The 27,105-nt window shown below is 39.5% G+C and overlaps 1 protein-coding gene across 4 annotated transcripts in view; it reads right to left on the reverse strand.

Annotated features, from left to right (window-relative positions):
• Positions 1-26,186, reverse strand: part of LOC131063049 (uncharacterized) — a 96,448-nt gene extending 70,262 nt beyond the window's left edge. For 3 of the 4 annotated variants that reach the window (XM_057996826.2, XM_057996822.2, XM_057996825.2), the window contains exon 1: positions 25,976-26,186. The gene's annotated coding sequence lies outside the window, so the exon portion shown is untranslated. The remainder of the gene's footprint in view (positions 1-25,975) is intronic. The other variant, XM_057996823.2, reaches the window with a different exon arrangement.
• Between the last annotated feature and the right edge of the window lie 919 nt (positions 26,187-27,105).

The raw sequence follows: 27,105 nt of genomic DNA on the forward strand, positions 1-27,105 counted from the left end.
CAGAGGAAGCCATAAGTGAAGCCTTCCATCTTCCAGAGCACAGGGACATGATATACAAGAGCATTGAAGGAGCCAGATCAGTGTATGATGATGATCCAGATGCTTGCCTAAGCATAATCAACAAGAACTGGCTACTTAAGAGTCGTCCCCGTCTGAGCAAAGTACCGAACACACCACACAGGATTGATTTCCAAGAGGAGTACAGAGATTTGATCACCATGCTCAACAGAGTTACAGGAGCACCTCATGCCTTCTATTTTGAGAAATGGATGTTTTACTTCATCCAGGTGATTGTTCAAGGAAAGGGTACAATACATTGGGCTAGGATAATTAGCCATTGCTTGGACGTACAGTTGAGAAGACTCAGGGCTACTAAGTCCTTCCACATGAGTTCATACGTCATCTATGCCTTAATCAGGAGCGTTGAGTACGCAGGACTACCTCACAGAGGAGTGATTGGAAGAGGACCCGGTGAGGTCAGAGTTTGTGAATCCTATACCTACTTGCATCATCCACCAGGGAAGAACTACAAGTTAATCAATGATACTTTCACGATGAACATCACAAGGACGTTGCAAGGAGGAATTCACAACAGATTATCTCAGGATGCCTAGGAATTCATCAAGAGGTACGGTGCTTGGTTCATTCAGTTTCCCAAATTCACTTACATTAGAGTGTATGGATGTCCTTTACCTCCATACATGTTGCCGAGGTACCCGACAGACAGAATTGTGTTACTTGAAGTAACAAGGCAGTTGGCAGCATATGTGAAGGCATTCAGACACAGACATCAGAATGGAGTTCAGGTACCTATTATTTTGGGTAATTCAGTTGAGGTATGTCCTAATGTCTTAGCCATGGATGACGCAGAGAAGGAGTTAGCCTTGTATCCTTTTTCATCTTTTGCTTGGAGGAATAGTTTTGATCCACATGGACATTTAGAGGAGACGGTCGGTAGAAGATTTAGACATGAGTACCAGATTGAAGATTTTATGATGAATCTCCTAGATGATCTCGAAGTAAAACGAAAGATACATTCTAGATTGCCTCTGGATTTCATCAGGAAATGTAAGATTTACAGAGTAGCCGACCAAGCTCAGGACAACGGCAGGCACATCCAATCTTCGTATGATAGAGAAAGCAAAACAATAAGTTTGAATTGGAATGAGCCCGAGGCCGTGGATTTAGATGAATTGATGGCACCAGTCTTGTCTTGTACTCGCAGATGGGTAGACGTTCAGCATCAGAAGTTGAGAGAACAAGGCATAGCCATGTCTTTTACTTTGGAAGAAAAGCCAGCCGAAGGTGGAGCCAGTGTTAGTGAAGGCAATCCTAATCCTAGGAATTCAGGTGAAGGTAACCTTCGATGTGCCAGTGAGGGCAATCTCCATTCGAGAGGTTCGAAGAGAAAGGAAAGATCAGAGAAGAAAGAGCCTTCCAAGAAAAAGCAAGGTGCTAACAAAAATCAAACACCAGGTACTTCTTCCAGGCCAGAGGATAGAACAGTTCGAGTGGAAGAATCCATGGAATCGATGGTACAGAATGACAGACAGGAGGAAGAACAGGCACAGCATGTTTCATCCGATGGATCTCTCCAAGACTATGATTTAGATAATGATAATGAAGTAACATCTCCTCCCAGACAAGAAGAAATGGTACATAAAGAAATTCAAGTTCAAGAGACAAGATCAAATATCCCAGATTGGTTGAAGGAAAGGTTGACTAAGGTGATCGTAATTGAGGACGAGGACAGTGCAATTGATTTAGAGAGCCTTGTTGGACGTTCACATATGACAACAGAGAAGAAGAAGGCTACAAAGATGTCCAAGATGATTCGAGATGAGACTGGATCTAGAAAACTGCAGATAGCTACACCGGCAGCAGACAAATATGAGGGTGAGATCCTAGCAGAGGACTATCATATACAGACTATTGAGTTAGGACCATCCACAGCAGAGCAGACTTTAGATGATGCCACCGACACATTTGAGGCATTGAAGGATAAGTTTAGAGAAGAAGTAGAAAAGAATAGAAAGCTTGAGAAAGAGGTCGGTGCATGGAGGACATATTTCAGTCACATCAATGAACCTTTGGGACGTCAGGATCCAGTTCGATCACCATTGCAGGCATTGCCCCTTCAATCAATCAATGAAGCAGAAAGATTCAGGAATATGGTCCAGCGTACATGTAGTTGGATGGATAGATCTCACACGGTGGCCATTGAGTTTGTTACAAGGATGTCGAAGATCACCCATCAGGCTATCCAAGTTCTTGAGATTATTCACAGATTGATGGCAACAGTAGCTGCATTTGCCCATACCAAGGACGTTGTCATCCCTGTCTTGAAAGTTATAAGACACACATCCAGAAGAATTTTAGCACAAGAGAGGATCTTAGAAGGTGATTCTCACAGTTTGTTTCAGTGGTCAACCTTACTCCATATAAAGAGTGTTCTCTTTGAGGACATCAGTGTTAGATGTGGTCAAGTTGAGGAGGTGATCAATCCGATCCAGGACAGAGTATTTGAGGTACTTCGTACCATTCTTGGCAGAAGGATCGAGGTCGAGACAGATGTGGATATCCAGGAATTTGAGGATAGAATCAAGATCATCTTTCGCAAGGACGCAGATGTTACAGATGAGCAGTATGATCAGATGTATGCCACCATGCTCCTGATTGATAGAACGAAGGAACTTGAACCTACTTGGGACACAGCTCTTCTAGATGCATTTGATCAGGTTATCCACTTAGAAGAGAGTATCAAGAATCTTCCCGAGATTCCAAGCACAGAAATCGAAGAAATCGTGACAAAATTCATTGCATACGCTAAGAAAGAGAATTGGAAAGGGAATAAGATTCTAGATGAAAGGTTGTTACAGATGACATGACATCTTATTTCTCATTGGTTGATACCTCCTAGATTTTTGTGCCAAATTTAATATTTGGCTATGTATTTAATATTGTTCAGTAAAAAGGAGGTCATTTGTAACAAACCCTAATTAGGGTTTAGGTGTCATGATCTTGTCCATTGATTTACTTTCAATCTGGACCTTTCATTGTAACTGGGGATGCTATTTATACCCCCATTTTTCATTTCATTTGATATAGAATAGGAGTTAATAGTCGAATAGAGTTAAGAGTGAAATAGAGAGATTAGAGTTGTAAGCAATTTTTATTTTGTAGCAAGATTGAGTCTTGAAGAGAGAAATTCAAGCAATTGTTGTATATGATGACTTGGAAATCAATAAAATATTGAAGTTATGGTGTTTTGTTGCAAATTTCATAAGTTATCTTCATGGTTGTTGGATGTACTTGAATCACGCTCAATCAAAGTAGTTTGTTAATTTGAAAGACTAAGTGTGAGATTTGATATTTGGTAGGATTCGCAATCCAAACCACTAGCTTCCTGCTGATTGTAGGAACGCCTTGCGTGGTCGACTGGAAAACATTTTGAGTCCTTAATCTTCAAGCACTTTCGCATCTAGGATATGTACCTTCGTAGTAGTGTCCTTGGTCTTTGATGCATTGAATACCATTATTACCCTAGAAGATCGCACTAATTTCAATTGAGTTGTTATCTTATGGCAAAATTGAAGTTGGTTGAGTCTTGCCAAATCTCATTCATGCTAAGTCATTCATAGGGTTAGGCTAGATTAGACTTTCTTAAACCCTGTCCTTTTTCCATTTTTTGAAAATTCCTTTTAGTCTAGTAAAATCTTCGAGCTTTTGAATACGTAAGACGCCTTGGAGGAAACAGCAAATCACATCATACCACTAAAAAGCTTGTCCACACGTGGAGACCCCACTAAAAGAACCTTGGAGTCCATCTAACTGATCCTTTTTGCAGATCTTCAGCAGTTAGAGACTATTTTCTCAAGAGAGGATAAGATGCCTGTCGGTATTTTATTCTGTGTATGATTGTGTACAAAATACACGTCAACAGAATTGGCGCTAGAGGGAGGTCTCTTTAATTTCAAAGTTCGAAGTTCGAAAATTTTGAAAAGAGAAAAATATTGCAAACATGATCATGAAGTACGATGGTGTTGCCGAATGAAGGACTGAATCAAGTGGTGCAACCCAATTTGCAAATAGGCAATACCCAAGAAGACATCATTTCCCAATTGAATCAAGTAGCTTGGAATGCAAGGAGAAGTCAAGTCGAATATAACAGAGTCAGAATCATCTTAGAGCAAGAGGAAGATAGAGCCGAAGAACATCAAAGGGTCATAGCTAGGAATCTTCGCAATCAAAGGAACCTACAATAATCATTGCAAGACTTCACGCTGGATCGCATTGGTTCATTCTCGCCTGAGAAACATCAAAGGTTGTTGAGGTCCACACCAGGCATCAAAGATTTAAGTGAACTTCAATTTACTTCCAAAGCAAAGCGAGTTAAGAGAGAGGATACTCCCAAAGAGTTCAAACTAAGATTGGAAGGATCTCCTGAGTCATCACAAGTTCTTCAAGAACAAGTACAAGCGGCGATCCAATCTAGTATCCAGGCAATTTCACAAACAAAGAGCCAAGCTAGTTCATCAAGTTCAGTTTCAAGGAATACAATGGCTCATCGTGCTCCACCTCCACCTCCTCCTCCTCATGTACTTAATGGTGCGACGTGGCTAGTCAACAATCCATCACCGTTGGAATTTGCAGTTTATCATGATATGCCGAAGAATCCCGAACACTTTTGTTCCAAGTTCAATGTTAGTGATTTCCATCGCACGGCAGAAGATCACATCAAGATGTTCGAGGACCTTCTTCGTAACAGATAAATTGAATATGGAGATGTGGCATGTAGGCTTTTTCCCTACTCATTGGGAGAAGAGGCATACTTTTGGTTTATTCACTTACCTACAGGATCTATCAAGACTTGGGACGCGATGAAAGACGCATTCATTGCTAAATTTGGCATCCCAACTACACCAGCAGAGTTATACAGACTGTTTGTTGAGGTTCGAAGGAGAGAGCACGAACCTATTACTTCCTTCAACGACAGATTTCACCGGGCATACACAATGTTACGTCCTCCTTATCTTATTGCAGATCCAAGGGAAATTTACTATGGAGCCTTAGATCATCTCACAGCTATGTTCGTAAGGACACATCCAACTCCGAATGATCTAAATGCGGCCTATACAAGAGCCATTGAAGTGAGTAAGCACATGGGACAAAACATCACTGGACCACTACTACATATAGGATCCGTCGCAGCACCTAACCAGATGCAAGCAGTTGGTACGGCTTTGGCCAACCAAACTCCGGTCATGAACCCAATTCCGCAAGCGACCTATCCAAGCGTACAGCCGGCAAATCAGTTGGTCCTTCACCCAGGAGCTCCAATTTCTCAAGCCCCACCCGCTCAACCTGTGTACCTGCAAAATGCTACAAATTCGTCAAGGACACAAGAAGAGAAAGACGAAATGAAAGAGCTAATTGAACAAGTCAAGAAGTTATCAACCGAGGTAACTCATTTGAGGAATCAGAATAATCAGCTCCAAAGCATGCAAAGGATCAATCACAACCAAAATTTCCAAGGGAATAATAATCAAGGATTTAGAAACAATTATCAAGGAAACAACAATCAAGGTTTCCAAAGAAGACCATGGAACACGGCTCCAAACAATGGAAATGTGGTGACGCCTTTGGATAATCCACCAAATGCGCAAAGTCAAGAAAACCCCTCTTCAAGCAAAGTGTTTTTAGCCGAAGCGGCCTTGTCTAGTTGGTGCAGACTCCACAACACGAACCAACATTCCGAGTTGCAGTGTCCTGAGTTTAAAATTGCGGCCGACATTTTCCAACAAGAGATGCGTACTACCAATCCACCTGAAAATCCTCCCACCACAGGGTACGAAATTGTTCCAACCACGCAGTATGGTCAAGCCATGATCGTTGAAACCTGCAGATATTCACAAGAAGAAATTAGTCAAGTACAAAATGGGAGATTTCCTCCAGAATCGGCCAATGGACCGATGGTACCACCAGGATCTCAGTTTCCGCCAGCATCTGCAAATGGACCTGTAGAGGATTCAGAATACTATTTCCCACCATTAAATGACAGTGTCCTAGTAGAGGGAATAAAGGAGGTGTTCCATCAATCATCAGGAGGAGTGAACCAAAGAGTTTATCACAAGAATCAGAGGAATCCTGAACCTTTAACAACATCGATTCCCCCAAACAATTTTTCAACTCCGCCAGATCCCCAAGCCAGCAATGTTCCAGAGTACCCGCAAAACACTCAAGAATACAGACAAAGAAATATTTCACCTCCCGCTGGCAATGAAATGAAAAGATTGGCCACCTTGGTGTTAGATGAACTTAAGAAAGTCAAGATAAGCCTTCCACTCTACGAGTTGCTCAAAGTGTCTGAAATTAAAGAGGCAGTGATCAATAGTTTGAGTGAACCTAGTGCAACAAGGTCAAATGTTCAAGCCACTATCAATGTGACTCAAGAGGAGGCCGATTCTCAAGAACAACCCGAACAAAATGAGTGCATGGTTCAAACTATAACCTTCCCAGCTAAAAAGGAAGATATGTTGGAAGGAAAAGCATTACTCAAAAGAGGCGAAACAAAGAAAGCTCAGCCTACAGTAAAAGAGAACCTCACTACTAACTTGGTTCTTCCCGAAAAGGAAGTCACAATCAAGAAAGATGTGATTAAGAAAGGTAAATCTACAAGCAAAGCCAGTCACTCGAAAGAGGAGAGCCCAGCAAAGGAAGATCATTCAAAGATTAATCAAGTTAAACATCAAGAATCAAGTGAAGAAAATTCAGCTCCTTCTCAAGGAAAGGACGAACCGGCCCCGTTCTTGTTATCAGTCAGAATATTTGGAAAACTATTACACAATTGCCTTTATGATTCTGGAGCCTCAAGCAATGTCATGCCCCTGGCTGTTTGTCAAAGGCTTGGAATAACTCCCGCACCTACCAAGAGAAAAGTCACTCAGCTTGACAAGACAGAAGTTCCAGTCATGGGAGAATTGAACAACATTCATATGCAATTGGCCGCAGACCCAAGAGTCAAGAATTTTATAGATATATCAGTAGTGGATATTCCAGATTCATATGGAATGCTCCTGAGTCGAGATTGGTCCCGAAAATTGAATGGATATGTATCGACCGATTTCGCACACATGTGGCTATCATGGAGAGGAGTCCCGAACCAGATTAAAATTGATAGCACCCCAAGGTTGAGGTTGATGATAACTGAATATGGGGAAGACAATGAAGTCCTATTTTTAGAGTCCGACTTAGGAACATACAAGCCAAAAGTGGAGGAGATCTTGATGATACAAGATATACAAGATGAAAATACCCAGCAGGAGGTTATGGAGTCGACTAAGATCGTCATTGAAAGCGATCAAGGATCCGACCAAGAAGACGAAGGCATGTTTGAAAACTTCAGAAGGTTCGTACAAAGAAACATCCAGCAAAGCGTGCAACTTGGCAATCTAGCATCCGTCCGAGATTTGCTTCTTCCAAATTGGTGTAGAATTCACAATGCCGTCCACTCAGAATTATCTTGCGCTTTATGCCAGACCGCATTGGAACAAGTATACAAAAGAGTCCCACAGACACTAATCATAGAAGAAATTCTAGATTCAGAAGATGAAAGCTCTACAGACACCGAAAGTTCTGTGGAAGATGAAGTTTCGTCCGATACAACAAATGAAAGTCATGAAAGTCCAGAAACAAACAATCAAGAAAATCAAATATGGACACTAAGCTTCGACGGATCTAAGTCCAAACAAGGATCCGGAGCTGGATATGAACTGATTAGTCCTAAAGGAGAAACATACCTTGCCGCTCACAGATTGCAGTTCCCTTGTACCAACAACGTAGCAGAATATGAATCTTTGGTTCATGGATTACTGTTAGCCATCCAAAAGAGGGCAAAGATACTGCAAGTATACGGAGACTCAGAAATCGCAATAAGGCAAATTAGGAAGCAATATGTTTGCCATGACAAAAGGCTAACTAAGTATAGAAATCGAGTCTGGGATCTAATTGAAAGTTTTGATGCTTTCAATATCAATTCAATTTATAGACATCAAAATCAAGTGGCCAATTCACTTGCACAGGCCGCGAGCTCATTGATTCCATTAGCGATGGAAGGATTAAGGAAGTTTACCATCGAGTTAATATCAGTCCCTTCAGTCCCAGATAACATCACCAATTTCCAAGTTTTCGAAGATGACAAGCACATTCTAGACTTCCTAACCAGCATGGACGTCTTCCTAACACAGATCATAGATGAAGATGAAGTAGGTGAAGCTGAGTTCGATGCCGAAGGAGTTCTGAACTTAAAGACAAACACTATTCCGAAAGGAATGGTTGAATTAGAAAGGATTTTTGATCCTGACAAGTTGAAAGAAAAGAAAAATCACAATGTAGAAGGCAATATGTGCGACGCGATCAATCTAGGTGACGAGACACAAGTTAAGAATGTTTTCATTGGAAAGTCCTGCACAGCGACTGAAAAAGATGGAATCCTAAAGAACATGAGGGACTTCCCAGATGTCATTGCATGGAGCTATGAAGATCTCAAGACCTACGACACTGCGATTATCACTCACACAATCCCGTTGAAGCCAGGAAGCAAGCCATTCAGGCAAAGGCAAAGACCCGTCAATCCTTTGTTGGAACCATTGATATACCAAGAAGTGAAGAAGTTGCTCACTGCTAAAATCATCTTCCCAGTAAGGCACTCGACGTGGGTCGCCAACCTGGTACCTGTTAGAAAGAAAAATGGAGAGATCAGATTGTGTGTTGATTTCAGAAATCTCAATAGAGCGTCAGAGAAAGATAACTATCCGCTCCCATCATTAGATGAAGTACTGCAGATCGTCAATGGATCACAGATGATGTCCTTCCTAGATGGATATTCAGGATACAATCAAGTCCTAGTCGAACCTGAAGATCGACTGAAGACTGCTTTCACCACCAAATGGGGAACATTTGCCTATAAGAGAATGCCTTTTGGACTCATAAACGCCGGGGCCACATTCCAGAGAGCTATGGATATCGCTTTCAGAGATTTAATTGGTAAAAGCATTATTATATATATGGATGACATCACAGTTTTTTCCAGACAGAGAGAAGATCATGTGGAGGATTTGAGAAAAGTCTTCCAAAGATGTAGAAGGTACGGTGTCTCCCTCAATCCAAAGAAATGCATATTTGGAGTCACAGAAGGAAAGCTTTTAGGACATGTCATTTCAGAGAAAGGAATATCTATTGATCCTGAGAGAGTGAAGGCCATATCTACTATCAATTTGCCAGCAAGTAAGAAAGAACTCAAATCATTTTTCGGCAAGATCAACTTCGTCCGAAAGTTCATTACCGGATTTGCCGAGATTGTCAGGCCACTAAATGAAATGTTAAAGAAAGATGCAAAGGTCGAGTGGACTCCACAAGCCAGAAGGGCATTTGAAGAAATAAAGACCGCAATCATGGAAGCACCAGTTTTGATTAGTCCAGATTATCTCAAACCATTTTATTTATATTCCTTCGCTTCTGATTACACTTGTGCCGCCATTCTCACCCAAAGAAGTGAAGAGAGGGATGAAAATCCAATTGCTTTCATGAGCACCCCATTGAAAGATGCAGAACTCAGATATCCAAACGTTGAAAAGCAAGCATACGCATTAGTAAAGGCAGTTAAGAAATTCAGACATTACCTCCTGAGAGCCAAGATTTATGCAATAGTGCCTGATGCAGCAGTCAAGACTCTTCTCATGCAAAATGAATTAGGAGAGAGAAGAGGAAAGTGGGTCGCCATTATCCAAGAATTTGATATAGAGATACAGCCCATGAAACTTGTCCGAGGACAAGCTTTGGCGCAGACATTGGCGATAGATGGGCTAGGATTAGTCCAACAAATTTATGAATTAGAGGATGTCACACACAATGAATGGTACGAAGACATTGTGACATATTTGCTTAATCACAGATGTCCTGCTCATATGACACCTACACAAAAGAGAGCATTAAGATTAAAGTGTCAACATTATGTGCTTCAAGGATCTGTTTTATACCGTAAAAACTATGAAGGAGTATACCTGAGATGTGTTGGCAAAGACGAAGCAAAGCAGATAATTGAACATTTCCATTCCAAGTTTGGAACCGGACATGGAGCCAACCTCGCCACAGCTCACCAGATCCTAAGAGCAGGATATTACTGGCCTACGCTTTTTAAAGATACATTCAATCACATTAAGACATGCCACACATGTCAAGTCGCAGCTATTAGAGAAAGAAATCCTGCCATGCCACTGAATCCGGTGATTGAAGCCAGACCATTTGCTAAATGGGGAATGGACTTTATTGGTGTCATCAACCCCGCATCCTCAGCACAACACAAGTACATCATTACAGCTACAGATTATTGTACCAGATGGTCAGAGGCACAGGCACTTAAGGTTTGTTCTACTGAAGTTGTAATCAAGTTTCTAGAGGAGAACATAATCACGAGGTTTGGATGCCCTTATGCGTTGGTTTGCGACAATGGATCGGCATTCACATCATTGAGATTCTCAAATTGGGCTTTTGAGTACGGGATAACCCTCAAGTTTTCATCAAATTATTATCCTCAGGGTAATGGATTAGCAGAGTCCACAAACAAAAATTTGCTCAGTGTTATCAAGAAATTATTAGAGAGAAGCCCCAGAGAATGGCACACCCAGTTGAGATTTGCTTTATGGGCAGACAGAATTAGAACAAAAAACGCATTAGGCATTTCGCCTTATTTTCTAGTCTATGGCCAAGACCCAGTCTTCCCCATGCAACTCAGGATTCCGACTTTGAGATTCATCCAGGAGTACGTGGAAGACACAGATGCAGTGCAAGCTAGGTTGACACAGTTGATGAACTTAGAGGAGAAAAGAGATCAAGCGCTAGAAAATTTTGCTAAACACCAAGGAGTGGTGAAAAGATGGTTTGATCGACAAGCAAGAGTCAAGGCGTTCCGAATTTCAGATCTCGTCCTGTATTGGGACAAAGCACATGAGAAAAGAGGGGAACATGATAAGTTTGATAGGCTTTGGAAAGGCCCTTATCAAATTTCAGAGATATTAGGAGAAAATGCATTTAGGTTGCAGACTTTAACAGGAGAGGACATCCCGTTGCCTGTCAATGGGAGATATCTCAAACATTATTTCCAATCCTAAAATGCCAAGGCCTTCCCATGTACATAGTTAGTTTAGTTTGCTTTCGTTGTTTTCCGTTTGTTTGTTTTCCCCGTTTTGCTTTTGCCCTTTTGTTTTTCTTAGTTTAGGTGTTTTGTTTTAGGTTAGTTTGTTTTGTCCTGAGGGGTATCCATTTGACATTGGGTGATTTTGTTTTATAACGCTCTGACTTCCTGCTGGATTGTTGGATGCATTTGGAAAATCATGAGGTCTTTTGGAATTATCAAGGGAGTTTCTTTTAATGAAGCTTTGAGTCAGGATATATTTGCATTGAAGTAGATTAGCTTATTGAACTCACGTATTTTTGTCCTCCAGTTATTATATTTTCACATACTTATAATCTCCGAGTCATTATGGTTTACAGGCGAAGCCGTGATCGGTGAAAAATCTAAAGTTTAGCTTCAGCGCCACCGCAATCCTCAAACCCTAGTGAGTTTCACTACTCACGAGCCAAAGAATTGACAGAACTGAAAAGCAGTATCAAAAGAAAAGATGAAAAAATGAGAAAAAAATCAAAAGAAAAGAAATGAGCTAAAAGGAAATATCAAATTGGCTAAAGGGAATTTTCGAATAACTCCATCGGGGCTATAGACGCCTGGCTGGCAATGGAGCAATATTCGTGAGTTTGCGGCGATAACCTCGTCGGGACTATGGACGTCTGACTGGCAGCGAGGCTCTATCCAGGATGCTTTTGGAGTTTAGAAGAACTACGTAGCTTATCACAGGGGAACCTGAAGATCATGATTGTCTTGTTGAGGGGAATTAACGCATTTGCACACACATGGGTAACTGTGGACTTGATACTTTGTCTCAATATGATGGTCTCTTCTTGTAAGTGTTTCTTAACTCCTGGTTTTGTTGAGGGAGGTTTTCTGAGTCTTCTTTTAGAAAGATTGATTCCCAAATGTTTTGCAACATTTCTCAGTGGTGTCGCCAGATGTTGTGACCATTTCACACATCGCCCCATACCAAATGGGGACCCCCTCTTTTTGCTTGTTTTTCGCTCGTTTTCGCTTTCGTTTTTAGGGTTTTGTTAGTCGGTTAGTCGTCTGGATTTAGGGCCAAGCCTTAGGGTTTTAAATTTTGCCTTTTCAAGCCAAAATCCAGTCATTTTTGAGAGCTTCTGAGCTTCTTTTCTAGAATGCAAATTTTGAATGCAATGATTTCGCCAAAATGGTCTAATTTTCAATTGGAATGTTCATGCAGAGCTTAAACTTGTCTAAGTGTTGACCGTCAATATGAATTTTTGTCTGATTGAATATTTTGACCAAATTTTGACCTTTTTGAATTTTGATCCTGGGCATTGGAATTGATTTGTTTTCGCCTCGTGAAGTGTTAAAATGTGAAAAATCTTGTTATTTTGGCCTGTAGGAGCAAAATCGCTCCTGTCCCTCAGTGGAGGACGGGAGCTCAATTTCAAATATCTCATCATCCTTGCAGAGTCCAGACAAATTTTACGTTTGAAGTGATGAAGAACGACGAGATCTTTCCATTGAATATAAATTGAAGATTTTCATGAGCACAGAAAGGCCTCCAGAAGGAAAATCGCTCCTGTCCCTCAGTGAAGGACCGGAGCTACGAATTAAATTTCGCCTCGTCCTTGCAAGATTTCGACAACTTAATGATGTGAGGACGTCCAAGAGAAGATGCTTTGCCAAATGAATATAATTTGAGATGCAAAAACGAAGGAGAATGACCTATATTGACCAAATCGCTCCTGTCCCTCTCCAAGGGACCAGGGCGAGGTACCTTGTAGCTCTGTCCCTCTCCCAGGGACCAGAGCGATTTCCTCCATTTTGCAAAATCCAGACAAGGGTCAAGGCAAGTTTACGTTCAAAAACAAGGGAAAACATGAGATGAACGCATTGAATATAATTTGAAGATTTTTTGGACGTCCATACCAGTGCTAAATGCCTAGTTCGCTCCTGTCCCTCTCCAAGGGACCAGAGCGATTTTTGATATAATTGTTTTTCTTGCAAAGTTACAAATGATGTCAAGGCATGAACGAATGGAGGGAAGAAGGACGAGTCCGTTGAATATAAACTTGGAACCAGGCAAAGTGAGATAGTGGCCACAAGGGAAGGATCGCTCCTGTCCCTCTCCAAGGGACCAGGGCGATGATGATGATAATACTCTCTACGCAAGTTCAAGGTCGTTCCTCCAAGGTTCAAGACCGCTCCAAGTCAAGACGAAGGGTGGCGAAGACATTTCAAGGCATTTCCATCAAGCGCAAGGTTGTAAAGGTCATCACATGGAAGGATTTGCGCTCTAAAGACCCACTTCGCTCCTGTCCCTCAGGAAGGGACCAGAGCGATATTTACATAATGGCGTAGATTTCAAAAGGCAAACAAGTTTCGAGCAACCAAGAAGGTCGAAAGGACGTCATTCCACGCAATGAAGATAATTGCAAGTTGGTACAAACAAGAACAAGCACATAATGATGAACTTCGCTCCTGTCCCTCAGGAAGGGACCAGAGCGATATTAGATGTATTGATCATTTCATACAAAAGGACAATATATTGCAATGTTCTGGAGGGTCCATGGTATGACAACAAGGTGATAAACAAGAGTTTTGAACGTCCAAACATCGCCAAATCGTGTAAAGGCCCCACATCGCTCCTGTCCTTTGGACAAGGACCAAGGCGATACTATCAAAACACTCACGTTCCTTCAAAGATCAAGGCGAAGCGAGGTTAGGAAGTGCGAAGGACGACGTTTGAAGGACATTGCAAAGGAGATCGAAGTTTAAAAATCGCCAAGATCAAGGAGAAATAATGGATCGCTCCTGTCCCTCTCCAAGGGACAAGGGCGATGGTCCCTTTAATGCATCCAAACACATAATAAAAGCAAATGGGAATAAACGCAAAAGAACACAAACATTGATATTTCGAAGGTCAAAGATACAAGATGAACATGAAGACATGGAGATCGCTCCTGTCCCTCTCCAAGGGACCAGGGCGATAATGATCATGAGATGCATTTGCTCGCACAAGAAAGGCATTCAAATTCGAAAGGACCACCAGATGATCAATTTGGGACATGGAAGTAAAGGAGTTAAACGTTGAAAACGCAAGAATCTAGACCAAAATCATGGATCGCTCCTGTCCCTCTCCAAGGGACCAGAGCGATGAGGTATGTCCCTTTATTTTCATATTTTTGGCGCCAAATTAAACAATTCAAATTTCCTTAAATGCTAAATCGATTTAAAAATTGAAAATCCTATTTAAATTGGCATTTAATATGGCGTTAGACATTTATTAATTATTTTTGCCTTTATTAAAATCGAAATTTGCAAATAAAAAACGCAAGGCATTAATAATTAATTATTTAATTAATAAAAAATCAATTTCAAGCGCTCATATATGGAGGTCGGCCTTGTCATGTTATTGCAAATCATTTAAAAATCGTTTAAAATGGTTTTATTTTTGTTAAGTCGGCCTAAGGGGTGAAGGATGAATGCGCTATATAAGGGGGATAGAATTATCATTTTCTACATCATTATTTTACCTTCCTTCATGCGAATTGAGAAGAGGCGAATGTAGTGCGAGTTTCATTCATTCAAAGGTGGTGCGATTTCAAACCAAAGGTGGCGCTAGTATCATCTTGCGTGGAGTGCGAAGTGTGTTTGGAGAGGTGCGAATTCCATCCAAGGTGGCGTAAGCAATCAAAAGGTGATGCGAATTTGAAGATCTATCTAAGACCACGCCAAAGGGGAATTTGCTAAGGACTTGGAGATTTGTTAGTGCGAATTTGAAGATCCATTTGAGACCACGTCCAAGGCGATAAGTGAAGATCACATTCTATCCAGAGGTGGCGAAGTCAATTTTGAGGAGATCATATTGAAGATTACTTTTATACCTCAATTTTGCCTAGGCAAATTTTGTTTTTGCATTCTAGAGTTAGCTCTCTATCGAGGTATGGCGATTTTATTGTTATTGTTTTATTCATTCATCGTCATATTTCAAGTTTTGAAATTTTGATCCTTGAGTATCTCTTAGCTCAATCGTTGTATTTTAGGAAATGATAACTCTAGAGACTTATCATAAGATTTCCTAAAATTTATCTCTCTTATTTACGTTATTTATTGCAAAATCTATTTCTTATAATGAAATGTTGTGTAGGTATGGCGACTCCAAAGGCGGGAGCATCCACCAGTCGCTCGGCTCTCATGAAAGAAGATCAGAAGACCGAAGAAGTGGAGACCAAGATCGTGTCTAAGTGGAACAACATTGGAGATACAAACATGGGGAACTATAGCACGAAGAAGTTCCGAGAGGTTCCTTACATCGGCAAGCCATCACCTGTCGCCCGGAGAATAATAGAGAGTGGCATCATTAAGGCGGCCGGTTTTCCTCCAGCCATTCAGTGCCACGAGTTGATGATCGAGTGTGCCCGTCATTACAATCCACAGTCCAGGACAATTGTGTCCAACGAAGGAAACACTTTGGCGTACCTTTCAGAGGAAGCCATAAGTGAAGCCTTCCATCTTCCAGAGCACAGGGACATGATATACAAGAGCATTGAAGGAGCCAGATCAGTGTATGATGATGATCCAGATGCTTGCCTAAGCATAATCAACAAGAACTGGCTACTTAAGAGTCGTCCCCGTCTGAGCAAAGTACCGAACACACCACACAGGATTGATTTCCAAGAGGAGTACAGAGATTTGATCACCATGCTCAACAGAGTTACAGGAGCACCTCATGCCTTCTATTTTGAGAAATGGATGTTTTACTTCATCCAGGTGATTGTTCAAGGAAAGGGTACAATACATTGGGCTAGGATAATTAGCCATTGCTTGGACGTACAGTTGAGAAGACTCAGGGCTACTAAGTCCTTCCACATGAGTTCATACGTCATCTATGCCTTAATCAGGAGCGTTGAGTACGCAGGACTACCTCACAGAGGAGTGATTGGAAGAGGACCCGGTGAGGTCAGAGTTTGTGAATCCTATACCTACTTGCATCATCCACCAGGGAAGAACTACAAGTTAATCAATGATACTTTCACGATGAACATCACAAGGACGTTGCAAGGAGGAATTCACAACAGATTATCTCAGGATGCCCAGGAATTCATCAAGAGGTACGGTGCTTGGTTCATTCAGTTTCCCAAATTCACTTACATTAGAGTGTATGGATGTCCTTTACCTCCATACATGTTGTCGAGGTACCCGACAGACAGAATTGTGTTACTTGAAGTAACAAGGCAGTTGGCAGCATATGTGAAGGCATTCAGACACAGACATCAGAATGGAGTTCAGGTACCTATTATTTTGGGTAATTCAGTTGAGGTATGTCCTAATGTCTTAGCCATGGATGACGCAGAGAAGGAGTTAGCCTTGTATCCTTTTTCATCTTTTGCTTGGAGGAATAGTTTTGATCCACATGGACATTTAGAGGAGACGGTCGGTAGAAGATTTAGACATGAGTACCAGATTGAAGATTTTATGATGAATCTCCTAGATGATCTCGAAGTAAAACGAAAGATACATTCTAGATTGCCTCTGGATTTCATCAGGAAATGTAAGATTTACAGAGTAGCCGACCAAGCTCAGGACAACGGCAGGCACATCCAATCTTCGTATGATAGAGAAAGCAAAACAATAAGTTTGAATTGGAATGAGCCCGAGGCCGTGGATTTTGATGAATTGATGGCACCAGTCTTGTCTTGTACTCGCAGATGGGTAGACGTTCAGCATCAGAAGTTGAGAGAACAAGGCATAGCCATGTCTTTTACTTTGGAAGAAAAGCCAGCCGAAGGTGGAGCCAGTGTTAGTGAAGGCAATCCTAATCCTAGGAATTCAGGTGAAGGTAACCTTCGATGTGCCAGTGAGGGCAATCTCCATTCGAGAGGTTCGAAGAGAAAGGAAAGATCAGAGAAGAAAGAGCCTTCCAAGAAAAAGCAAGGTGCTAACAAAAATCAAACACCAGGTACTTCTTCCAGGCCAGAGGATAGAACAGTTCGAGTGGAAGAATCCATGGAATCGATGGTACAGAATGACAGACAGGAGGAAGAACAGGCACAGCATGTTTCATCCGATGGATCTCTCCAAGACTATGATTTAGATAATGATAATGAAGTAACATCTCCTCCCAGACAAGAAGAAATGGTACATAAAGAAATTCAAGTTCAAGAGACAAGATCAAATATCCCAGATTGGTTGAAGGAAAGGTTGACTAAGGTGATCGTAATTGAGGACGAGGACAGTGCAATTGATTTAGAGAGCCTTGTTGGACGTTCACATATGACAACAGAGAAGAAGAAGGCTACAAAGATGTCCAAGATGATTCGAGATGAGACTGGATCTAGAAAACTGCAGATAGCTACACCGGCAGCAGACAAATATGAGGGTGAGATCCTAGCAGAGGACTATCATATACAGACTATTGAGTTAGGACCATCCACAGCAGAGCAGACTTTAGATGATGCCACCGACACATTTGAGGCATTGAAGGATAAGTTTAGAGAAGAAGTAGAAAAGAATAGAAAGCTTGAGAAAGAGGTCGGTGCATGGAGGACATATTTCAGTCACATCAATGAACCTTTGGGACGTCAGGATCCAGTTAGATCACCATTGCAGGCATTGCCCCTTCAATCAATCAATGAAGCAGAAAGATTCAGGAATATGGTCCAGCGTACATGTAGTTGGATGGATAGATCTCACACGGTGGCCATTGAGTTTGTTACAAGGATGTCGAAGATCACCCATCAGGCTATCCAAGTTCTTGAGATTATTCACAGATTGATGGCAACAGTAGCTGCATTTGCCCATACCAAGGACGTTGTCATCCCTGTCTTGAAAGTTATAAGACACACATCCAGAAGAATTTTAGCACAAGAGAGGATCTTAGAAGGTGATTCTCACAGTTTGTTTCAGTGGTCAACCTTACTCCATATAAAGAGTGTTCTCTTTGAGGACATCAGTGTTAGATGTGGTCAAGTTGAGGAGGTGATCAATCCGATCCAGGACAGAGTATTTGAGGTACTTCGTACCATTCTTGGCAGAAGGATCGAGGTCGAGACAGATGTGGATATCCAGGAATTTGAGGATAGAATCAAGATCATCTTTCGCAAGGACGCAGATGTTACAGATGAGCAGTATGATCAGATGTATGCCACCATGCTCCTGATTGATAGAACGAAGGAACTTGAACCTACTTGGGACACAGCTCTTCTAGATGCATTTGATCAGGTTATCCACTTAGAAGAGAGTATCAAGAATCTTCCCGAGATTCCAAGCACAGAAATCGAAGAAATCGTGACAAAATTCATTGCATACGCTAAGAAAGAGAATTGGAAAGGGAATAAGATTCTAGATGAAAGGTTGTTACAGATGACATGACATCTTATTTCTCATTGGTTGATACCTCCTAGATTTTTGTGCCAAATTTAATATTTGGCTATGTATTTAATATTGTTCAGTAAAAAGGAGGTCATTTGTAACAAACCCTAATTAGGGTTTAGGTGTCATGATCTTGTCCATTGATTTACTTTCAATCTGGACCTTTCATTGTAACTGGGGATGCTATTTATACCCCCATTTTTCATTTCATTTGATATAGAATAGGAGTTAATAGTCGAATAGAGTTAAGAGTGAAATAGAGAGATTAGAGTTGTAAGCAATTTTTATTTTGTAGCAAGATTGAGTCTTGAAGAGAGAAATTCAAGCAATTGTTGTATATGATGACTTGGAAATCAATAAAATATTGAAGTTATGGTGTTTTGTTGCAAATTTCATAAGTTATCTTCATGGTTGTTGGATGTACTTGAATCACGCTCAATCAAAGTAGTTTGTTAATTTGAAAGACTAAGTGTGAGATTTGATATTTGGTAGGATTCGCAATCCAAACCACTAGCTTCCTGCTGATTGTAGGAACGCCTTGCGTGGTCGACTGGAAAACATTTTGAGTCCTTAATCTTCAAGCATTTTCGCATCTAGGATATGTACCTTCGTAGTAGTGTCCTTGGTCTTTGATGCATTGAATACCATTATTACCCTAGAAGATCGCACTAATTTCAATTGAGTTGTTATCTTATGGCAAAATTGAAGTTGGTTGAGTCTTGCCAAATCTCATTCATGCTAAGTCATTCATAGGGTTAGGCTAGATTAGACTTTCTTAAACCCTGTCCTTTTTCCATTTTTTGAAAATTCCTTTTAGTCTAGTAAAATCTTCGAGCTTTTGAATACGTAAGACGCCTTGGAGGAAACAGCAAATCACATCATACCACTAAAAAGCTTGTCCACACGTGGAGACCCCACTAAAAGAACCTTGGAGTCCATCTAACTGATCCTTTTTGCAGATCTTCAGCAGTTAGAGACTATTTTCTCAAGAGAGGATAAGATGCTTGTCGGTATTTTATTCTGTGTATGATTGTGTACAAAATACACGTCAACAGTATGACAATTACAACGACGCTGAAGTAGAAATTTTGGTTTTTCACTAGCCACATGACCAACTAGGTATCTGTAATGACTTAGAGCTATTGATTAATGTGTGAGATATAGCAATTGATAGATTTTGGGTAACAAGACTCAATAGTAAAACCTCTACATAACCATGGATAAAGCTCAATCACAAGGTCATTACAGCCGTCAAGTTGGAAGATAACTTCTATCTTCATTACAGCCATCAAGGATTATATTTTGTCTTCATAAAGTCGCAGTGATACAGCCGTCAATAGCAGCTAAGTTGCAGCGATTCCCTTTGCTGGAAGATAACTTCTGTGGTGCATTTGTACTCAATGGCAAAATGGTTTCGTCTTCAGCAGGTTTGTGAACTCCATAACTCAGCTAAGTAAGTGTATATTAAGCCCAGCTTAATTCCTTCACACAGCATGTGGGTTTGCCGTAGCTAAGGCTGCCCCTTCGCTTCACTTTTTTCCCAGAACTGACTATGAGGAATTTTAATGAACAGTTGCCTTACATTAACCCAAGTTCTGTAGCTTTCTTCTTATTTCAAATGCCTGAGTTTTTGCTGTTACCAGGTGCGTTTAAGTTTGTTTTTCTTGTTAATTTAACATTCTTTAAACACACACTATGCACAACATTTTTGCTAACATCTGTACACCAAGTGACACAAAATGGACGATGAACTCAGTCAAGTCGTTTTCTGTCTGTAGTTAGCAGCAGCTTATCCACAATGGACCTGCGTTATTGCTTATTGGCAGACCACACCTCCTTTCAGCTCCATGCTGGACCACACACTATTTCCACTGATTCCTGCACTGAGTAGTATGACCTATCCCACAAGGATGTTGCGATTTACTCTGTGACTACCTCCAGTAAGGCTGCAATATGCTACGCCAAACACAATATGAGCAATGTGCATCTTATCCAGCGTTGAAAATGAATAAAATACCTGCTATGAACTTCAATTTCTTCTCAGCTGGGACTCTCAGAACTTCTGTCCATCCCAAACTAATTTGATTTTAAAAAATAACTTCCCAACCTGGTCTTTCACAGGTAAGAGAAGTGCCACACTTGAGGGATTTCATCCCCAAATGCCAAGACTCCTGAAATTTTTCCAGAAATCACCAATTTCAAAATATCACCATTCCCAAGATAACCTCTTCAGCATTAAAAGCTCTCATTTATAACACACTTTTTGGGCACAAATCCCAAAGCACCATAAATGTGGGACTGAACAAGTTATAATAAAAATAATATCATCCCCCTTGTGTCTCCTCATTAAAGGGAACTTTTAATTTTTCCCTTAAAACATTAGTCCCAGCATTATTATTTCATTAAAGTTAAATATTTAACTTTAATAATTTTTACTTAATCGCCCAATTAATAAATGGCTCATTAATTTTTGCAAACTTGATGAAGAATTAAGATCACCAAAATACTGACAACATAAAATGCATCAAATATTCCCAGCCACTGCTGACTTACTATAAATTGTAAGTATCCGGAAACCCTACCAAAACAACTCTGATTGGCCTGAAACTGAAATTGCCTAGGCCAAATCCCTCTCTGATCCTTGTGAAGTCCTGGTTAGCCCTCGAGACCAAGGCAAAATGGGCTAATGACACATCATCTGATAACAGGCTAAAATGGGGACATTACACCTAACTTCTAAAATTGAGGCTATTGTGTTGCAATTGGGACAAAGAATAGTCAAGCATCAGTCATCAAACTATCCAAGATTTTGACATTGAAGGAGACAAAAGGTCTTTCTAGATATCAACAATGTGCTACTATACCATATTTTCTTTCAATACACTTGAAAGATTATAAATTTCAAAGTCACATTATTGCAATACTACTTTAATGATTAATCATAGTCGCTTATAGTTTTTTAATAGGAGTCAACCATGTTGACATTAATATAACTTATTGTTGGTTATTTGTACACTACAAATTTGTTATAAACTCCATGGATAAAATAGCTTAAACTTTGAGACTTTAATTTGCTTCATTCTAGTTAGCAAAAGGAGGCATTATTGAATATGATTTGTTGTTTGCATTTTTTAGGTGGAACTAGACAAACTCAACTTCTTGAGTTTAGAACTTCAAAGAACAATAATCTGCTCATAGATATTCTAAGAGTGTCCTCACACCAAAAATTTTCCATTGGAACCTTCACATCGAAAATTGTTGACTTGATTACTTTGTTACAGAAATTGAAATTCTTATTCCACTTGTCAGTATTCAAAGGTGTGGCAATTAAGACTTATACATTTTGTTTTAGTATATGACACTCAATAGTCATATCTTGACAAAGGTACTGAAAGGAGCAAAAGAAGCTCAATCCAAAATTTTGGGGAGTTGGTTGACATCTCTAATTTTCAACTAAGATTTGTTAGATTTGTCTTCTTTGGACAAACATGAAGACATTTTTTGCTCATTGTTTCTTTGCGAAGATCCTTTATCCTTTTGACTCCAATCCATATTAGATAGTGCCAATGTTTGCAAATTACACTCAGTAGTGTTCAAAAGCTCAATATTGATCCTTTTGGCTCACCTGTTTGCCCCCGTATCTCCATCTCTAAATCTGGCTTTGGTTTCAAACTTATTGGAATCTTGGGATCTTGATTAGTACTAGATAATTTGTGCTTTGAAAAAGCCTCATGCAAATGGGGAGTAAAACTAGAACAACCATGCACATCATGAGGACAAGAATTTGAAAAGGGGGAATCCCATCTAAAGGAACATGGGGAGAGTCCTTCAAATTCCCCTTTTTAGGGGAAATGACAAGGAAGTGAGATTCAAATTCCAAATCACCAAGTGGGATGTGATGATTGGCATCCTAGTTCTATAACAAGCTTTTTGGCAATGGGAGGTGTGATGTTCAATTAAAATATATATCTTTCACTTAAAGGCAATAGCTTCATAGTCTATTAATTGCATCCATTTTTGGTTTCTTACCTTTAGAGAGATCTTAACATTGTGTCAAGTTAATAAAATTAGTCTCCTACCTACATATGACATAATTCCTTCTGGCATAGTTGTGCCATTATCCTCATACTTTCTACACTTCTCTAAGCGTTTGGCTCCTTCCCTGGTCAATCACCTCTCCTCTTTTATTTTCAGAAATCAAAGTTTTCTGAATCTTTCATTAAATTTATTAAATGAAATTAAAATACATAATTAATATTACTACTATATAGTTATTACTTTTTTTTTGGTCGATAATACTTGTTATATTTTATTAATTATGAAAATAATAGCTTACATATATGAGCAGTATAACATCATTCATCGAGCTTTGAGATGAAAAATTCAAAGCAAAAGCATCTACCTACCCAAACACCCCCCATAGCCCGTTACATTCCAAAAAAAACACAGGTATAACCATTACCGTGAACTGGAAAAAACCCATACGCCCAAAGCCCTATTTACAAGGACAAAAAATTACATACAAAGGGGTATCCAAAAACTTCTCCCCTAGTACCAACGTGTGCCAGAAAAAAAAACAACCAGATCAAAAAACAGAGACCACTAGAAAAAACCTAAACCAAGGACATTATATTCATCGCTTTGCACCACCACCTGAGCCACATGCACCCTGCTTCCTCTTTGCCACCCTCTCGCACCTCTGTCCTCGCCTTCCTCTGTCACCAACCACACCCTCCACAACCACCATGGCACCACCCCCAATCCTTTCTCTTTATCGGAGCAACGCCTTCAACGAGTCCAAAGCAATAAGGGCCTCAGCTCGCCACTCATCACGATTATACCCAACAAGCCAACACATGAAGGGAATTAGCTCATAAATCTCAGCCAAGGTGGGGTTTTCAATTCCTTCTCGAACATCAAAGCCCGCTCTAGGGAACACCCACTCTAGCACCAAATTCAAACCCACCAGCCACTCGTCCTCCAAAATTGATAACACCAACCACAGGACATTTTCTGTGGAATCTCCCAACTCTAACCCCCAAGCAACCACCGCAGTCACTATGTCCATGTTTGTCTAATACTTGTGCTTCACATGCAGAAAAACCTCCCCCAATAGCAACTCCATCAAATGGATGAATTCATCATCCGCAAACATAACTAGGCCCTTCATCCGTCTAGCCGAAACAAGCCCAAAAAACGCAGCTTGGGGTTTGGAGGTGATGAGAGGGAAATTCGCCTCCATTTTCTCCCACCAGCTCGCACATGAAAAAATGAAGTGCAGATGAAAACGAGTCCTCTCAATTTAATGCCATCCCAACATCCCATCAATCACATCCCTTTCCTCCTCATGAATGCAAATATCATTTCACAACATGCCAAGGAATTTAATCATTATTTGGGAGAGCGTGAAAATCCTCAATTCCTACTTCCCCAACTTCTTGAAAATTCACTACCCACTTTGATAACGAATCAGCAACCTGATTTGCCGTACATCTCACATGTCCGATTTGGAAATCCCGGACAATTGCCAACTCATTACGGATAGCCACTATGAATTTCTTCAAATGCCAAGCATGAATTTCTCCCGAAATAATAGCATTTATAATGATTAAAGAGTCCCCTTCAAGATGCAAGTTAGTGATAACCATTTTCTTCCCAAATTTTATTGCATTTAATGCCGCCAGTGCCTACGCAGTATTATTTGTACCATCTTCCACTCTTTGAGCCCCCATGGCTAGTATACTCCTTGTCCAGTCCCGAACAACAAATCCAATTCCAGAAGGCCTCGGCTTACCCTTTGATGTCCCATCAAAATTAATTTTCAACCAACCTTCATCAGGGAAAATCCATTCAATAGTCACCAACAAAATGGAATTCAGATTCACCCGATTGAGCCCATTCATGAGCCTATATAGTTATTACTTTATCTCATGGTTATAACATTATTAATATTTTATAATTATTTACTTTCTATTTAAATGTCATAAGGTTCTAAGATTAAAATATAAAGTCCCTAGTAAAATCTGATTGAGTGAGGATTAATAGATCAGTGTCTTCAACAATTGATACTCCTGGATTCTACAATATTATAATCAATCTGTAAGGGCTCTAAAGTGTGAATATTGCATATGTAAAGTGGATTGTAGTAAATGGATGTGTTATGGGCTCTAAAGTGTGAACATTGCTTATCAATGTCACTCACTATGAATGTGGCCCCAATCAATGGTATCTGAGCCCATAATGGCACTAAAAATCAGTAAACCAGCTATTTAAAAATCAGAAGATCAAATAACAATAATTCATGGTTGTAGTTCAAAGTAATAATCTAGTGCATAATGATCACGATTAAGATTTTAAATTTCTATGAACTTGTGATCTATGCACTCTCTTTCTTGGCTAGATAAAAAACAATGTCATTTACAACAATGGCTGTATCAAAACGTTAACTTACACAGTCACTGATGTGCACGACATAAGTGAGCTCACATAACCACTCAAATCTTCCACTAGGATATCACACCTCGCCAATGTTACAGCAATTCACTTGAATAATATCCATACATTGTCAGAGTAATTATTTCACATTCTAGTATTTACTCACATACATCAATTATGTTCTCCCAAGTTCAGCGAAACAGAAACAAGCACAAGTCACAGAGACAAGGATACAACACCGTGTCAATTCAGTAATATATCACAGAGCCGGGTATCAGTCCTCAGTCAACTTGTTATGGATTTCCTTGGCCATGGCATCAAAGCTAAATGGCATAATGCCGAATGTATGGACACTGCATGTTTTCTAGGTGAGCGAAGAAAAAAGGAGGGTTAAAACACAAGCAATTTACCAAAACAAAATTTAAATAAAAAAGGACATAATTCCTGGAGAAACTACTATTAAACCATGAACTTTCAGTATACTCGGTTTATGTGTTGTTCTTAAAAACACACAAGGTTGAATCATTCGTGTACAAGACTTTCTTTAATTTTCCGCACCCTAAATTGAAAACAAGAAATTCATTGGAAAAAAAGCATAGAAAGATTTCAAATGGACATTTAGGAGCACGCTAAATGATCTAGAAAAATGTATTTGAGTTACAAATTCACTTTTAAATAAAAATAGCATAGATGATTATATATACTGCATGACTTGGGATGGGTGCAAAACCTCGAAATGAAAATTAATTAGACAATTAATCACACTTCTACCCTCCTTACACATTAATCATTCTTATGTGTGTAATAGAAACAGAAATTCCAAGATTGAAGAAATTCCCAATCAAATTTACTCGATGATTTTTTTTTAAATTGAGAGACCTCTAAATCCTTAACCAGACCTTCTTGGAGCCCTTACTCATCCTACTCTGCTCGGGGCATCGATTTTTAGAAGTGACTATTTTTATAGTTCTTATTTCAATGGAGAATTTTGGTGTTGACAGTACTTACAATAGATCATTCAGATGCCCTCTGGAAAACGTGGAAATCCCATTTCCGCGTTTGCAGAATTTAAAGAGAATTCACTGATCTTTTTCAAACCTCCTCCAAGATGCTGCCAATTTTTGCCGTTGCATTTGTTTGAAAGGCACGAGTTCCCAACCAGGATGAAAATTTATGCACACTTCGATTTTCAAAAGTTGCCATGATAGATAACATCATTAACCTATATTTTATTGTTCCTGACTATTTTTTAAATTTGTTTCAAAATATTAAATTTATTTTTTGAATAATCTTATTAGTATAGTTGTCATGATAGATTAATCGTTGTTAGTGATTATTTGGTTGAGTATGTAGACAAAGTGTTTATACTTGATTGATTAATTGGAAGAGAGGGAAAGAGATCTCTTTTATAGAAAACATCCTAGAAAATGGAGGGATAGGATTAAAAAGTGAAAAGATAAATGGTTGACTCGGATTAGAGGATAGGTATAAGAAATAGGAAAATACTAGAGAGTTGGTTAAAGGTGAATTAAGAAATGAATGACACTTGTCATAAAGGGAAAAAACTAATTAATTAAATAAAGATGAGACCATTTATTTAATTTAGAAAAGGAATAATTTAATAAATAAAAGAGATGAGATCAATAGAAGAGATGAAACCAATTAAATAAATAAATTTAATTAATAGAAGATGAGATGAGACCAATTAAATTTATTCAGAAAACGGATAATTTAAATAAATAAAATATATATTCAAATTGGGAAAGGTTAGAAAAGGATAAATGAATTACTTAAATAAATAAATAATTTATTTAATTAATAGAAGGCTTAGGCTAAAATAATTTATTTAATTAGACTAGTACAATTTTAGGTGTCTACAGTATCAAATAAATTAATTTGGCTATCAAACAATTTATAATGGATTCAATTATTTTTATTTATTTTGTATTGTATTGGTTATTCTTTTTTCTTTATACTCACAATTCAAATTTCATATTTGAAGGGTTGTGGAACAACATTATGAAATAGAATTGTGTTTACTATATTGAAGTCAATTTTATTTTGTATGGAATGAAATTGTTATTAGTTGCATTGGAACGAATATTTTTATTATATGCTTAAAAAAATTATATTGAAGA

Source organism: Cryptomeria japonica, chromosome 1 (genome assembly GCF_030272615.1).
Source record: "Cryptomeria japonica chromosome 1, Sugi_1.0, whole genome shotgun sequence".
In the NCBI taxonomy this organism is placed as follows: domain Eukaryota; kingdom Viridiplantae; phylum Streptophyta; class Pinopsida; order Cupressales; family Cupressaceae; genus Cryptomeria; species Cryptomeria japonica.